Here is a 16719-nt window from a genome sequence, read left to right as displayed (position 1 = left end):
TCAAGTTGGGTCCATTAACCCATCAGGTCAACCCTACCCATTAAAGTGTGGTGTTAGGTGGACTGCATGTGCATGGAATTTGAATGAATGAGTGATTTCTTTGATATTGTGGCCCACCTAATGATAATATGACCATGGCTATTTTAATGGTGCATCATTTGCATAACAAGTTATTCTTATCTGGCGCACGTGTCCGATGGACAGATAATGAGGGTCCACAGGCAAGCAATAAACATAGCCAAAACACAACAAAACATAGATTTACGCTAGTTTATGATGGTGTTTGACTAAGTCTACGTGAGAAGACAAAGGAGTTGAAGGGGATGTTTGCTTCACACGCGTGCGGCATCAGGGCCTTTCATCATATGGAGCATCAGCTGGGTTACATATGCATTTGATATAGATCCTTTATCTATCAATTTCTCAAACAGGTACAACCCGACTTAGCGTTGTCTTTTACCAGGGCTTGATAACGGTGGGCCCCGCTCGATGAACGGTCTAGATCTCTAAGATACATGCGAACTTCTAGCTTGTGGAGGGGACGTCTCCTCTTCAATCTGCGTTGTCGCGAATCTCGTTGGCAGTTTCTATTGAAAATTTCAACCGTTGGAGCCGACTGGAATATGGAAATTACCACATTACCCTCAAGCTGTTGAGGATGGACGCGGATTGCGGACTGAGTGACTCAGTACGGAGTAAACTCTGTGGGGCCCACAGTGATGTATGTGAATTATCCAAGCCGTCCATCCGTTTTTACATAGAATTTTAGAGCATAAACCTAGAATTGAAGCATATTCAACCATCAAGTGGATCACACCACAGGAAACCGTGGGAATTGAACATCTACCGTTGAAAACTTCTCAGAGGCTAAGAAATTTGTGTTTTTCCTTCATCTATGTCTTTGTTTCCTTATTAACAGGTTGGGTAACAAATAACATCACTGTGGGACCAAGGAAGGGTTTCAACGGTGGACATCATTATTCCCACTCTTTATTGTGGTGTGGTCCACTTGAGCCTTGGATATATCTCGATTTTGGGTTCATAACATAATATTAGCCGATAAAACGGATATACGGTGTGGATAAGACAAATACATCAATGTAGGCCCCACACGTACTCAGTACGTTGAGAAGGTTTGGGCGAGAAAAAAAGGGAGCGGATTAGGTGTGGCCCTGTACTCACCCAACACGGTGCGCCTGGACCACCTTCGTGTATGTGCTGCATATCCACGCCGTCTATAGTTTATTTTTATTTTTATTTTTCAACTCATTTTAGGGTTCCCATCCAAAGGTGAAATGGATCCGAGTCTCAGGTGGACTACACCATAGGAAACGATGGTAATTCAACACCTATCATTAAAAACTTCTTAAGGCTCACCTTAGTGCTAATGTTTATTTTCATTAATCCAAGATGTTGATAAGTTCAAGGCAGAACTGATTTAAAAAAAAAAAAAAAACAAAAACAAAACGACAAAGACAAATATCAACTTGGTACAAAACTTTTGTGGCTCCATGACAAGCTTTGCTTTAAATGGTCAATCACCAGTGCTTCCTTTGGTGCTGTCTACTTGATATTTGGATTGTTCATAGCGTAAAATGAGCTGAAAAAAAACTATATCACAAGAAACGACAGTGATTAAATGATATACCGTTGAAAACTTACTAGGGCCCACTGTAATGTTTATCTGCCATTGAACCAGTTGATAAGGTCATGGAAACCTAGATAAAAGTAAAAACTAAATATCAATTAGCTTGATCCAAAACTTCTATGGTATATTTCGAACACCAATCCTTTTGGTTTTACAGGGCCTACTATGACATTTAATATGAAATCCACTCCCACCGTCAGATGAGCCAACTTAAATTAAGTCCAGGGTCTAAAAATCTGGCCCATCTGTGATTCAGATGGGCCACACCATGGGAAACCGTTTGGGAGGTGGGTGTCCACTTACATTTTTCTCAATGGTGTGGTCCCACCTGAATCATGGATAGACCTATATTTTTCTCTCTTGAACTAATATTGAGAGATGCATCCGGTGGTTGGCATAGATCTCACAAAAACCTCTGTGGGGAGTACAGCTAACACTGTTGCTTAAGGTGGTACCCTTATTGCTGAAGTCATAAAATCGCTTTGAAATTCCAGGATTTTTCAAACAAGGCCCCATTTGGAATTGAATGGGAGAAAAATCCAATATTTTAAATCTTGAGATTGAAATCATGGTATAGATCATTGAAATTACGTGACTTCAGATCCAAAGGACATGATCCTTAGCTGATCCAACATGACCAAGTGCCACGTGTAGCCATTGTGAGATCCAACCCGTTCTTCAGGTGGGCCAGCCCACATTCACCCTAGTTTCCAAAAATCAGGCTGAATCAAAACTCAATCGAGCCACGCCAAAGGAAACAGTACAAATCTTGCTTAAAACCTTTTATTGCATTTGTAAACAACAGACAACTGTAACAAATTTGCCCTTCTCAGGGTATCAGGATGACTCAGGTTGGCATGATTTTTACACCATGGCTTGCTTGTAGTTGCATGAATGAATGATCGGTTTGAATTAACAATCGAGTGACTGCGAGCCATTTAAAAGGTTCGGGAATGTTACATCCCCAAAGCTTTCTTTATACACTTGGGATTTGGGATGCCTGATTATCGATCATAAAATGGTACCATTAGGAGAAAGCCATGGTGCAAGAATCCCAATGATGGGATGATCATACCCTTAAAAATGAGGCCAATTTGTTCTAACCCTCTATTTTTTAAAGCCCTAATTGCATAGTTAGAAACATCAAACTGACATGTTACTTTTGAACTATAAGCAATACAAAGTGGGATCCATCAAACAAATGGTTTTAGATTGTGATGGTGTTGCTTGGATGTCTACAATCTGTGTAGAAACAAGAGTTTCAATTGATCAAATAGACCATTCAATCAATCAAGTGAGACCCAAATTAAATAGATTGAGCTCCGAACAGTTTTGGACAAGTTCGATCGATTGACCTTGGAGGTTTGGGCGATCGACAAAATTCAAAAAAAATCATGTTAACTCTTTGGATACTTTTGAGCATGTTCAATTAATTGAACATGAGAGCTCAATCGATCAATGCTTAGATCGACAGTGTGCATAGTTTTGCATAATTGTGTGACTTGTTTCTTATTCTAGGCATAACACTACATACACAATATATGATTATGGTAGAATATGAGATATCAAGAAAGAGTCAAAGTCGTTTATAAGGTTTCGAAGGAAAAAAAAAAACAAACAAACACTTGTTTTCGTATATGTTAAATGCATGTGATATCAAACCCATCTAATAGGTTGGCCCCACCATATATATAAGGAGCACCTAATGCAAAAATAAACCCCATTTACTTATCAGGTGGGTCAATTCATAGAAAATAATATCTAACAATTGATAAATATAAAAAAAAAAAAACAAGTGTTGTCCACTCAACTAGTAGATGTGACTGAGTTGATGTGAAGTGATCCTATAATGAAGCCCAAATATTGGATGAATTGGATGCTGCATGCACCTGAAAGCTGTGGAGTTATTTGCTGGGTGGATTATAACTGGTGGTCTAACTAGTTGGACTTAGACCTTCTTTTACACAAACATATAAGGGTAGGTAAAATCAGTTAAATGCAAATATGAAAGTGAAAAATTGCCATTTGGGTGACCTGTTTCCAATATCAGAATTTTCAATTCCACTGTGAAATGATGCACTTTGCCATTTGAGCTATGATGGGGTGAATAGACAAAGGCAAACATGGCGCTAACATGGAATATCTTTGGACCCTCTTTTGACCTCTTTTTCCATTATTTAAAGGTATTGGGCAAACGACTCTCACTCCAATAATGGAACTTCCAATTGATAATACAAAGCAAAAGGGCAGACAAAGCCATCCATGGTACCAAAAAGAAAAAGCATGGAAAAGGAAAAGCAACATTCATTGCATGTGGGTAGTGGTGATAGAGAGTTTCTTATTGAAATTATAACTCAGCTTCACATGCGTGAAGGGATGTCTGATAATCTCGTATAACATGCTAAGGGCTTGTTTGGTTGTCACTTAAAATTGAATTCATGTCATTTTAGTTAATAGCAGGCCTAAAATTTGTTAGATGCAAGTGGTGTTTAGCCAATTTTACCCCTCCAATTAGTCTGGCAGAGGGAGTAAATGTTCGATTTTAAAAGCTAGATGGGATGTGTCTAGCCCTTGAAATAAGGGAATTTTTGTCATTTCAATAGTTTTATGCAAATAGCCCAATCAACTTTTATCTTTTAGGTAGATTGTCTCGGGTGATTTGGAATTAGAGAGCTTGTACAAGAAAGGTCGTTTAGGATTCAGTGTAATGATTTTGTGAAATTCACTCACGAATATGTTAGTCAGCTCATTTTAAAACATCAAATAAAAATCAAAGTAGATCTAAAATTTAAGTGAGCCACAACACTAGAAAAAGTGAAAATGAACTGTTCACTGAAACCTTTCTAGCTTTCTCTAGTGTAGTGTAAACTTGCACGTAGCTGCACCATTTTCCTCTCTTTGTTTTGTTTTTTTTGTTTTTTTTCCATGTGTGTTGCACATGCATACCCCCTAAAAAAAACTTGATCTATGACACATAATTACAATTAAATAAAATGAGATGAACTCATTTTTAAGTGGCAGCCAAACAGGCCCTGCATGGGTAGACATCTAGCATGAAATGAAAGTCATTGTGAGCGCACAAATTTCAAGCTAATTTGAGGGATGCTCTTGGGCATTGTAGTCATGGTTCTGTTTTTTTTTTTTTTTTTTTTACACACGCACACACACTGCCACATGCTCACGCTGCAGTGGGATTTCACCACCTATGGATATTTGAACCCTTGACTAGGTGTTGAAACTCATGAGAGTCTACCACAAAAGCAAGAGTAAGGATCCAATTATAGTCATGGTTCTTAAACTCAACCAAGTCAACTTGAATCCTGGCAGAGTTCACTCAGGCAGGCTTAATTCCTAGTCTAGCTGACTTTTGGAATTGAGTCAGTTTATTAGTTCAATTGAAAGAGTGTGGAAGGATAGTCTTGGAATTTTAAGGGCAATTTGAAGCCGGCAAGGTCTGTCCAAAAACAAGTTGTCTATATCACACAGACCATATCCTTAGTTTTTCAAGCTAATTTTTATAGGGAGTCAAGGAAAAGATGATGAATAACCTCTTCTCAACTATCAGGTGCGCCCCCTGTTTTCCCAGCAAGCCTGAGGTAGTTAAATGGTCCAGGCCCGAAGCGGGCTGGGTTAAAATCAATGTTGATGGTTCGGCCAGGGGTAACCCAGGCCCCTCCGGTGGTGGAGGGATATGCAGAAATAACAATGGAGATTTTCTTTTCGCTTTTTCCGCAAATTATGGCATAGATTCTAACTTCATGGCGGAAACCACCGCCTTTGTCGATGGGCTGGACATGGCTATTTCTAAGGGCTTCTCAACCATTGATATGGTTAGTGATTCTAGGTGCTTGGTGGATCTCCTGAACAACAACGGCACACCGGGCTGGAGTTATTGGTATTTATGGGTCAAATTACCCCGCATCATGAGGCAGGCCTCCCTCCGTATCTTGTTCTCGCCTAGGGAAGCAAATGGCGTTGTAGACAGCTTGGCTAAGTTCGGAAGCGCTACCTCGGGCAGGACCGAGTTCGTGATAGTAGCTGATCTTCCGTTCCCTGCCAGGGGCACCTTTTTTCTGGATAAGGTGGGATTAGGAGCCATCCAATTTAGCAGATGTAAATAGCTCCCCTGAATTTTTTTATTTTTTATTTTTCCTTTTCCCTTCTTGTAAGTAGCTGTTAGTGCGTCCACAGGATAGGTGTGGCTCTCGATTTTGGAGAGGCCCACCCGAATCTCTTGTAATTTCCTCTGATAGATATATATGAATGAGCCCTTCATTAAGAATAAATAAAATAATAATAATAATAATCAAGACAGCTTGCTCCAATAAAAAAGAAAAAAAAAAAAAAAAAAAACATGGTAGAAGTTCCTTTCTATTCCGGTATCCATTACAATATTTTGTACACATGCTACCATTCATCTTCAAATGCTTTACATCTAGGGCCATTAATCTTCGAGCACCTCACATGTGCCAACTCACACATGCACCACTTGTGTTTCACAAGGCAACACGTACCCATCTTAAATCTCGTTAGACATGACACATGGGCTACCAACTACTGCATTTCTTATTTCAGGTGTTTGACAAACAACATCCAACACAGACTATCTGTCATTTGGTTCAAACTGGCGAGACATGGGTCCTTACTCTTACTCCAGTGGTAGACTCTCAGGAGTTTCAACACCTGGCTGTGGGTTCGAGTACCCATAGGTGGTGAAATTCCACTACGGCATGAGTGTGTGGTGGTGCGTGTGAAAAAAAAACTGGCGAGACATGAATGTCCAGCCAAACCTTATTTGCTACCAAACAGGCCTTAGAGATCTTTGTGTCTATTTAGTCTATTAATATACATAATTTTCGATAGTGTGACTCACATGATGACTATGTGGGGCTGATTTTTGCATTAGGTGATCTTCATGGCAGGACCAAACTATTGTAAGGTTGGATGTGGCACACACTTAATATGTTAGAAGTTATCTACTAGGTAGACCATAATTTGTATGAATGGAGACCTTCTCTGTTGTCAGAAGCCTTCAATCTGACTTTTGGGTCTCTCGACTGGTCGAAGGCCTGGCTCAACAGGTCGATTGAGCCGCTCGACTAGTTGAGCACTGTTCGACTCAAAGTCCAGCGTGCTATTATTTTTTGTGTCCAGGCCACTCGACCAGTCGAGGAGATGGCTCGACCGGTCGAGAGACCGGGGGTCCCTCAACCAGTCAAGGTTAAGCAGATCCTGCGCGGACTGCGTAAATTTGAAGTGGTTTCTGGACTAGGTGCGTAAGTAGAGTTTCCTAAACTATAAATAGGGGTCTTTAGGGCTATTCTAATTTATTATAAAGCTTTCTAAAAGTTTTCCAAGGGTTCCTAAAGAGTTCTAGAGTTATCAAAGGGTGTAGCAAGGGTAAGATTCGAGATTGTTCGAATCGGGTAAGTTCTCTCTCTTGTAATTTCTTTTCATAGTGGAATTTTGTCACTTTGTGACGTGGTTTTTTTTCCCACAAGGGTTTTCCACGTTAAATCTTTCTGTTCTCTTGTGATTGATTGACATTGTTGGATTGCTATCGTAGATCTAGATCTGTGTGATTCCGCAGCTCAAATCCCCAACAAGTGGTATCAGAGCAATCTTTGGGGCACAGATCTGAATTTGTAGGATTAGAAATAATGGGAACGAGAAGTTTGATATTGAGAAGTACTTAGTCAAAAATAATTTTGAGTTATTGATGGTTAAGATGATTAGTCAGTTAACCAAGTAAGGCGAGATTAAGGTTCTTGAGGAGCGAAAATCTACCATGAAAGATGATGAATGGAAAAACCTTGATAGTAATGCTTTAGCATCTATCCGTTTATGTCTCATGGATGAGGTTCTCTATAATGTTTTGAGGGAGAAAACTGCAGCTAGTTTGTGGGCAAATTTAGAGAACATCTATGTAAAGAAGTCATCTGAAAATCGCCTACACTTGAAGCTACAGTGTTATACCTTCAAGATGGTAGAGGATGGATATCTATAAGCCCATATCAGCAACTTTAATAAATTGATATGCAAATTGCTGGATATGGAGGAAGTGTTCGAAGATGAGGAACAGATATGTATATTGTTGAATTCTCTTCTTACATCATATGAGTCTTTCAGGGACACGATGTGCATCACAAATAAAACCCTAAGTGTTGACACCGTTATCTCAGCCCTTCAAGGAAAGACTATGAGAAAGTTAAACGACGACATAGGGATATCTTTTGATGCACTGATTACGAGGGGCAGAGATTCTGAGTGAGGTACAGGATCCTTAAGGCATATATCCAAATCCAAGGGCAAGGGCTAAAGCGTTGGAATTGTGGGTTGTCTGGACACATGAAGAAGGATTGTAGAAATCCAAAAGCGAAGAAAGAAAATTCAGCGGATTCTTCCAAAGAGGCCAATGTTGTCACATCTAATGAAGAGACAAGTAGTGATGAAGTTCTGTCTATGTCCATGATCGGACATATTCATGATAATCATGCAGATGAATGGATCCTAGACACAGGAGCATCATATCACATGACTCCTCATCGGAGTTGGTTCGCCCGTTACAAAGAATGCAAGGGTGGACATGTTTTTATGGGCAATGACAATGCCTGTAATGTTGTAACTATTAGCACGGTGAGCATCAAGATGTTTGTTGGGATGGAGCGTACCTTGACTGACGTCAGGCACGTTCCTGATATGAAGAAAAATCTGATTTCTCTCGGTGCACTCGAGGCTATAGGGTGCAAGTTCACCGGTATTGATGGTGTCCTTAAAGTTTCAAAAGGGGCACTCGTAGTTATGAGAGCGCAAAGGCATGGAAACCTTTACAGGTTGATTGGGAGCACTTTAGCAGGTGGAGTAGCAGTAGCTATTGCAGACTCCACCTCTCTACATATGTGGCATGCTCGTCTGGGCTACATCAGCGAGTAAGGCATGAAGGTACTTTCTGATCGATGTTTGATTCCAGCTTTTAAAATTTTTGATTTAGATATATGCGAGCATTGTATATATGATAAACAATCTAGACCGTCTTTTAAATCTGGAAAATATGTTTGTAAGGGAGTGCTTGATTATGTACACTCTGACTATGGGGGTCATCGCAAGAACTTTCCATTAGAGAGTCGTCATGGTTTGTTTCATTCATTGACGACTACTCTAGGAAAGTTTGAGTTTACTTCATGAAATGTAAATCGGAAGTTTTCACCATATTCAAGCAATGGAAGGCAATGGTGGAAAAACAATCAGTGCGAAAAATAAAGGTTTTAAGGACTGACAATGGTGGAGAATTAACTTCCACCGAGTTTAATTATTATTGCAAGGATGAAGAAATTATCAGGCACAACATAGTGCGCTACACGCCTGAGCAAAACGGTGTGGCTAAGCGAATGAATCGGACTAATCGCCTGGAGAGAGCCAGATGTATATTAAGTAATGCTGCGTTGGGTAAAGACCTATGGACTGAGACCATTAATATGACTAATGAATCGAACTCTCCTTAAGAGGGCTAGATGCATGTTAAGTAATGTTGCGTTGGGCAAGGACCTATGGATTAAGATCTACACATATTTGGTTGTGAGACTTATTCTCATGTATCGTCAGTTGAGAGATATAAGCTAGAACATAGAACCAAAAGGTATATCTTTGTTGACTATGACATTGGTGTGAAAGGTTACAGGTTATTCAACAAGGTCACACACAAAGTCATCACTAGCCGTGACGTCAGATTCGATGAAAGCTCCTTATTTCGCAAAAATGATTAAGATGAGTAAGAGTAACCAGAAAGGATAATTATAAACGTCCAAATTGACATAGTTGATACTCAGGCATAGACAGATGCGAAAATAGAGGTACGGATTAGGCGGAGCAGCCACCTGTGCGAAGGAACCCACGGTGTGATCGCATGTTACCGGCAAGATACAGGGACGACTCTAATATTACATATGCCCTCATTACAGATAAGGGAGACCCATCTATTATTCAGGAGTCTCTTGATGAGCCTGATGCAGAAAAGTAAAAGGCGGTTATGGACGATGAGATGGACTCATTGCACAAAGATCACACATGAGAGCTGGTGGAGCTTCCAGTGGGTCGAAAAGCGATCGGATGCAAGTAGTTATTCAAAAGGAAACAGGATAGATACAAAGCAAGGTTGGTAGTGAAGGGTTATGCTCAGAGAGAAGGAATCGACTTCACAGAGATTTTTGCGTCGGTGGTAAAGTAGGTATCTATCAAATTCGTGTTGACGATAATTGCCCAATACGATCTCGAGCTGGAACAGATGGATGTGAAGACTACATTCCTGTAAGGGGAATTGAAAGAGCAGATCTGCATGAAGCAACCAAAGGGATATGAAATTAAAGGGGCAGAGAAAAATGTTTGCAAGTTAACGAGGTCGTTGTACGGCCTGAAACAGTCGCCTAGGCAGTAGTATAAAAAATTTGATTCTTTGATGGTGAGTCAGAAATTTACTCGAAGTGAATATGATCATTGTGTCTATTATAAGACACTGAGTGATGAAAAATTCATCATCTTAGTACTGTATGTTAATGATATGTTGATCGCCTGTCATGATATGTCTAAAATCAACGTACTAAAGACTCAATTATCAGGGACATTCGAGATGAAAGATCTGGGGGCTGCAAAGAGGGTTCTCAGCTTAGATATTCATAGAGACAGGAAGAAGAACAGGCTTTAGTTATCACAGGCAGAATACCTTGAAAAGGTATTGATTAAATATGGGATGGACCAAGCAAAGCTGATGAGCGTTCCTCACACGACTCACTTCAAGCTTTCCTCAGAACAATGTCCTAAATCAAATGAGGAAAAATAAGTTATGTCTCATGTACCTTATTCGAATACGGTTGGTAATTTAATGTATGTCATGGTCTGTACCAGATCAGATATTTCATAGGCAGTCGGTGTTGTGAGCAGATATATGTCAAATCCCGACAAGCAACATTGGAAAGACGTGAAATGGCTACTTTGATACATTCGAGGTACGAAAGACTACGTCTTAACTTTTAAGAAAACAGGGACAAAGTTGGTAGAGTATGTGGATTCCGACTACATAGGCAGTATAGATTCCAGGAAGTCTACTTTAAGATACTTGTTTGTACTAGTGGGTAGAGCAATTAGTTGGATGTAAAAGCTTTAATCCGTGGTGGTTCTTTCCACGACCGAAGTAAAATATATGGCAGTGACGGAAGTGTTTAAAGAAGGTGTTTGGCTCAGAGGCATGATAAATCAGTTGGGACTTCAGCAGGAGGCCGTGCCGGTTAACTGTGATAGCGAGAGCGCCATCAATTTAGCTAAAAATTCTGTTTATTACCCACGTACTAAACACATTGATGTTCGTCACACTTTATCCGACAGGTGCTTGAGGAAGGAGGCGTAACACTGGAGAAAATTCATACCAGCGTGAATCCAGCAGACATGCTCACCTAGGTCGATCCTACAGAGAAGTTCAAATTCTGTGTAACTTCTCTGAGCTTGGCGATGGCGTAAAAGAAAGACGGAATGTGCATGAGAAGCGTTGATTGAAGCTATGATGCGATGTAAACATAAGAAAAGAGGTCAAGAAGCTACACGGTTGAAGATTGAAGACTTGGTGGAAATTATTGTCAGAAGCCTTCAATCTGAATTTTGGGTCTCTCGACCGGTCGAGTGAGCTACTCGACTCAAAGTCCAACGTGCTATTATTTTTTGTGTCTGGGCCACTCGACCAGTCGAGGCCTCGGCTCGACCAATCAAGGTTATGCAGATCCTGCGCGGACTGCGTAAATTTGAGGCGGTTTCCAAACTTTTCCAGACTAAATGCGTAAGTAGAGTTTCCTAAACTATAAATAGGGGTATGTAGGGCTATTTTAATTTATTCTAAAGCTTTCTAAAATTTTTCCAAGAGTTCCTAAATGGTTTTAGAGTTATCAAAGGGTGTAGCAAGGGTGAGATTCGAGATTGTTTGAATCAAGTAAGTCTTCTCTCTTGTAATTTCTTTTCATAGTGGATTTCTATCGCTTTGTGCCATGGTTTTTTTCCCGCGAGGGTTTTCCACGTTAAATCTTTGTGTTCTCTTGTGATTGTTTGACGTTATTGGATTATTATCCTAGATCTAGATCTGTGTGATTCCGCAGCTCAGATCCCCAACATTCTCATTACCTAAAATTTATAAGAAAGGGCGTTTACGGAGGGTTCGGCCTTCCAATCAACTTGACTGAGTCATGGAGTCTATCCAACCCAACTAGACCATCTCAGTTGAGTTGGCTTTTGGTTTCCAACTACAGTAATTGATCTTGAGATAGAAGATGGAACATGGATCTTAGGTGGATCCAGAACATCTTAGGTGTACCTCTCTCTCTCTCTCTCTCTCTCTATATATATAGATATATATATATATATAGAGAGAGAGAGAGAGACCTCATGGGAACTTCCCATGAGATCGAGCCATGTGGGCCCCACCATGATGTGTGTCAAACATCAACACTGTGCATTTGATGGGTCCCATTTAGGTTATGGGATATCCCAAAAATCATTGGTATATGGAGCTCAGGTGGGCTGTACCATCTAAAACCATGTGAAGATATGCCTAAAACTTATAAAAGTACTAGGTGAGGTTCATCTGAGTTTTGGATGCGGCTGAAACTTGGTATGACCCCTCATCCAAGTGGGACACACACAATGAATGGTCTGGATTTGTGAACCACATCTTGATGGCCCAATAAATGATTATGAATGTTTTAATGGAAGGAAAACCCTTCTCAACTGTTGTATGTGGTGTGGCCCACACAAGTCATAAATTAACTTGATTTTTAATCCCGTGGCCCACCACATAATGGTGCATCTAACTGATGGGGTAGATGTTCGACACAGATCACAGTGGAGCCCACACAGCTCAACCTCATGGGAAGTTCCCATGAGGTTGACCTCGTAGTACCATTTCGGGCCGTGTAAAAACTTGACTCCCAAGTTCCCGGGTGTCACTTATGCTAATTTTTGCTAATTTACGTTTAATCAGATTTAAATGCGCAGCCTGAAATTTCTTGGAGCATGAAGCACAACCACACAAGTCCATTGAAAGGAAAGAAGATCAACATATACAGGTTCAAAAGAATGTAAAAGGGTCGCACAAGGCGTTGCTCGATAGAATTACAAAAATATGTCCAAAAAGAATGATAAGTTGATTTCACCACTCAGCGATCCACAATAGGCTGCTAATCTATGGCGAACCACCCATCAGCTGAAAATAGGACAGCTCGTCTTCCTCGTCAATGTCAGCCCTGCTCGGCTCCTCAAACTCATCGCTACCTGCAGTTATTGAAGAGTCTGGTTGGTGTTTTAAAACACTATCCCAAAGTGGGAGTGAGTGATCAACTCAGTGGGTGTTATTAATCTTAAGTTGTAACAAACATCAGTTATAATATGAATTTAATGAAAAGAAATCATTCATAAACACCGAACTAATCTTATTAATGCGTATGCATGATAGATGATATGATGCATGCCCTCGCCACAACACTCCCTCGAGCGACTCCATCTAACGATCGCGTATGACCAACACTCCCTCAGAGCGACCTCGACTGCCGAGTCGCCACCCTAACTAGTGCGATGCAATGATCGTGTTAGCCGAGTTCTTAGTTAAGTCCATTTATCCAGCAGGTTAGAAAAACTGGTATACCTCATGTATCAATGCCCTAAACTGGTTGCGAGGCCAAGGCCCCCCAACATGTGAGGCCGAGACCCCACGATCCTTGATCCCGTCGGGTTTCCCCCATCCCTGACTTCAAGCACATGGGGAGTGCTAAAATGTGGGATCGCTCGCGGTCACTACGGGGAGGGGCGTCACCTTATCGTAGGCCAACAGCTCGGACACAGTGTCCCATTCCACCATGCCCGGCTCTCAAGTCAGTGGATCGATTTCAAATGGTTGGCAATGGGCTCCAATGGTTGAAGAGTGTTTCAGGTTCCATACAGGTATGGGCAAACATGGTTAACAAACAAGGTTGGTCAGTAAGTAGGTTAGACCGCACGAGTTTAGGTGACTACGGGACAGATGACATCGGGTACGAGCGACCTATGTAACCTAACTACTGTTGCCCACACGCAACTGCCCAAATCCATAGGTTTAACCTCAGGGCAGTCCTACCAACGGGACCACCTTCACTCTCCTCATATTCCTGACCAACCCAAGGATTTGATGGTAATCTATAGCATGCCAACTAGTAGGGTTATCATCTAGCATAAAACAACATCATGTTTCATATTTCTCAACATACAATTTAGATTTTCCTATCAAGCAAAACTACCAATATCATGAAACAAGAGTGCATGTGTTTTGTGTGGGTTAGTAAGAAAGCTAAGCACTTCCTATATATAATAGAATCAAATTACACAAGAGTTAATGGATCATACATGCTATGAGACAACATCATATGAGAGCCAAACAAGACAAGTACATGCAATCATCCATTTAAATCAAATCATACGAAAGGCAACAACATTCCATAACCATTCCATGTGAATCAATATGATCAAGGGTAGGGTCTTCCTTAGGTTTGGCTAGATTCTCCAAATGCATCATCCAAGCAAGTAAAATCATTAAACTCATACTAAAATTGGTGCTAGGCCACCTAAGAACAATAGTCCGCACCTATAGATCGTTGAAGACTTGGAAAACGATCTAGGAATGAGGAATTTGGGGTTGAATTTCCTTGGGCCCCACCATTAACAACACCCTCCTTCATTTTCTTCTTCCTCTCTCTTTCTCCTCCTATTCTCCCCTTTCTCTCTTCTCTCTCTTCTAGAGCAAAATTGTCACGCCCCGAACTCGGAAACGGATAAGGAGTTGCAAGATTTGGTTTCCTGGGCCCCACTAAAGCTATGGCCTACCTTCCCTCTTTTACACTCTCCCTTCCTCTCTTCTTCCTTTCTTCTTTCTCCATTTTCTCTCCTCTCTTTCCTTTCTCTAGGACAAATTCATATGGGGAGAGGGGTGCCCCAAAGAAGCCCCTTTTATAATGCCAGATTTGGTACAAATGGCCCCAAGGGACTGATACTTGTACGTTATCTGAAACTAAGTAGAACGAGAACTAGATTAAGATGGAATCTAAATCGAATGGATTTGAGGAATAATGATGAAATAGTAAACTAAAATATGTAGAATTTAAAAGTAGGGAACTAGGGATTCAGAGGATCCACTTGTAGAGATCAGGGAGATCTTATGCCTACATCAGAAACTCAACTGGACTTAGAGTCCATCTTCATCCAGTTGAAGGGTGTAACCATGAAAATTAAACTGAACTTCCTTTGATATAGTTTTAAAAAGATGAAAGGTATATGAATTAGAATGGATTCCATCACCAAACCATGCCCAAGAGACAAAGTAAACAACAAAATTAAACTAATTACCAACCAAACAACATGATATGAAGGTTAGGAAGGTACCGACATCCGACCATGCCCAGGAGACGATGGTGAACAACAGGGTTTCCTGACGTCATAATCAAAATAAGGTAAGGAACATGCTCAAAGCTATCGCAGACCCATTGTAATTTCAGTCACAACAGACCATTAAAAACTGAAAGCATTCCCATAATCAAACTAGTATCAAGTTCAATTCAACCTAAATAAAAACACAAGCAAAAGGTCTCCCCATCACGTTACAAGCTTCACCTCTTAGCCCTAGCTAAGAGGTTTAGCCCAACATAATGGGGTTAAATCTCTTAAAAATAATCATAAAAAAATAGGAATTAAACAAATAAAAATTTAAACAAACTCTCTTTGCTCCACACCCCTACTTCCCAAGATTGGATCCCCCAGGCCCCCTCTCTCTCTCCTTTCCTTTTATAAAAGCAACAACAGTTCGTGGCTGAATCGAGTCAGTGAAGTTCCGCACTTTTCTTGCGCAGGAAGAGTCCCGGACGTGCACCATGTTTTTGTGCCATGAAAGCCCTTGCGCTCGACCCATGTTTGGAATGTTGATCATATATATCTCTCAAAAATGACTTCTTGGAAGGTGTTATGGCCACCTTCTCTCCCTTATGTACGGTTCAGATCTTCGAAAAGATTGATGATCGTGGCCCACAACTCCCCCGAATCTCCAGATTTTTCGAACGCGCGTAAGGCTTACGCAGACATGTTGACGTGTTCAGTGGGCCCCATAGTGATGTTTTATGAGAAATCTACACCGTCCATTGAAATCCTTGCGAAAATCTAGTCAGGAACGAGTGGTTTTGGTAGGTTCTTGTGTAGCCCACCGTACTAACTAAATTCACCGTTCATCCTATGTTTAACGGCTGGGAACGTGCAGACGTTTGCATTGTGGAAAAATGACACCTAGGTGTTGGTCTTGGACGTCTCCTGAGACAAGTGAACGGTTCGGATCATTGAACTGGATGATGAGTGAGGCCCACTACTCAAAACCAGTAGATGCAGTGCGTCTGCTGGTGAATTTTTATAGAAATTGTTGGTCAGTGTAACGCTGACCGACTTTAGTATAGCGGTGCATGGCAAGTGCGTGCACACTATGTACATGCACTCTCTTGAGTGGGGTCCACTGTGATGTGTATGATACATCTGCTCCGTCCATCTCCTTCATCATTTAATTTAAGGGGTTGGGAGCAAAATTAAAGCATATCCAGATATCAGGCGGGCCTAAAATCGACCGTTTATGGGATGATCTGTCCGTTGGGCCACTTACAGAGATATCCAATGGCTGAAAACCGACATGTACGGTTTAATTATGGTCTTCATGCCATGTATGCGTTTTGAGCTAAATGGATGGTGGAAACCCCGTGATCTTGCATTCTTGTTGATTTTCGAGTCACTGAGCTTCGGTTTCTCAATTTTCTTGGATCTCGGGGTGTAAATCCATTGATCTTGCTCCCGGGGTCCATCCCTTGCCTTGGTGATTCTTGAGCGTCAAATCTATACATTTAGCACCCTTTTTCACCCAAGCTCGTAAATACACCTCGCATCACAAACACGATTAAATTGAGCGGTTAAACAATACCATGTTCATAAATCCATGTAATAAATGAGGTCTAATATGCAATATTCGACCCTCAACAGAGGGT

This window comes from Magnolia sinica, chromosome 16 (assembly GCF_029962835.1).
Source record: "Magnolia sinica isolate HGM2019 chromosome 16, MsV1, whole genome shotgun sequence".
Taxonomy (NCBI): domain Eukaryota; kingdom Viridiplantae; phylum Streptophyta; class Magnoliopsida; order Magnoliales; family Magnoliaceae; genus Magnolia; species Magnolia sinica.
Note: the sequence above shows the minus strand (reverse complement) of the source record.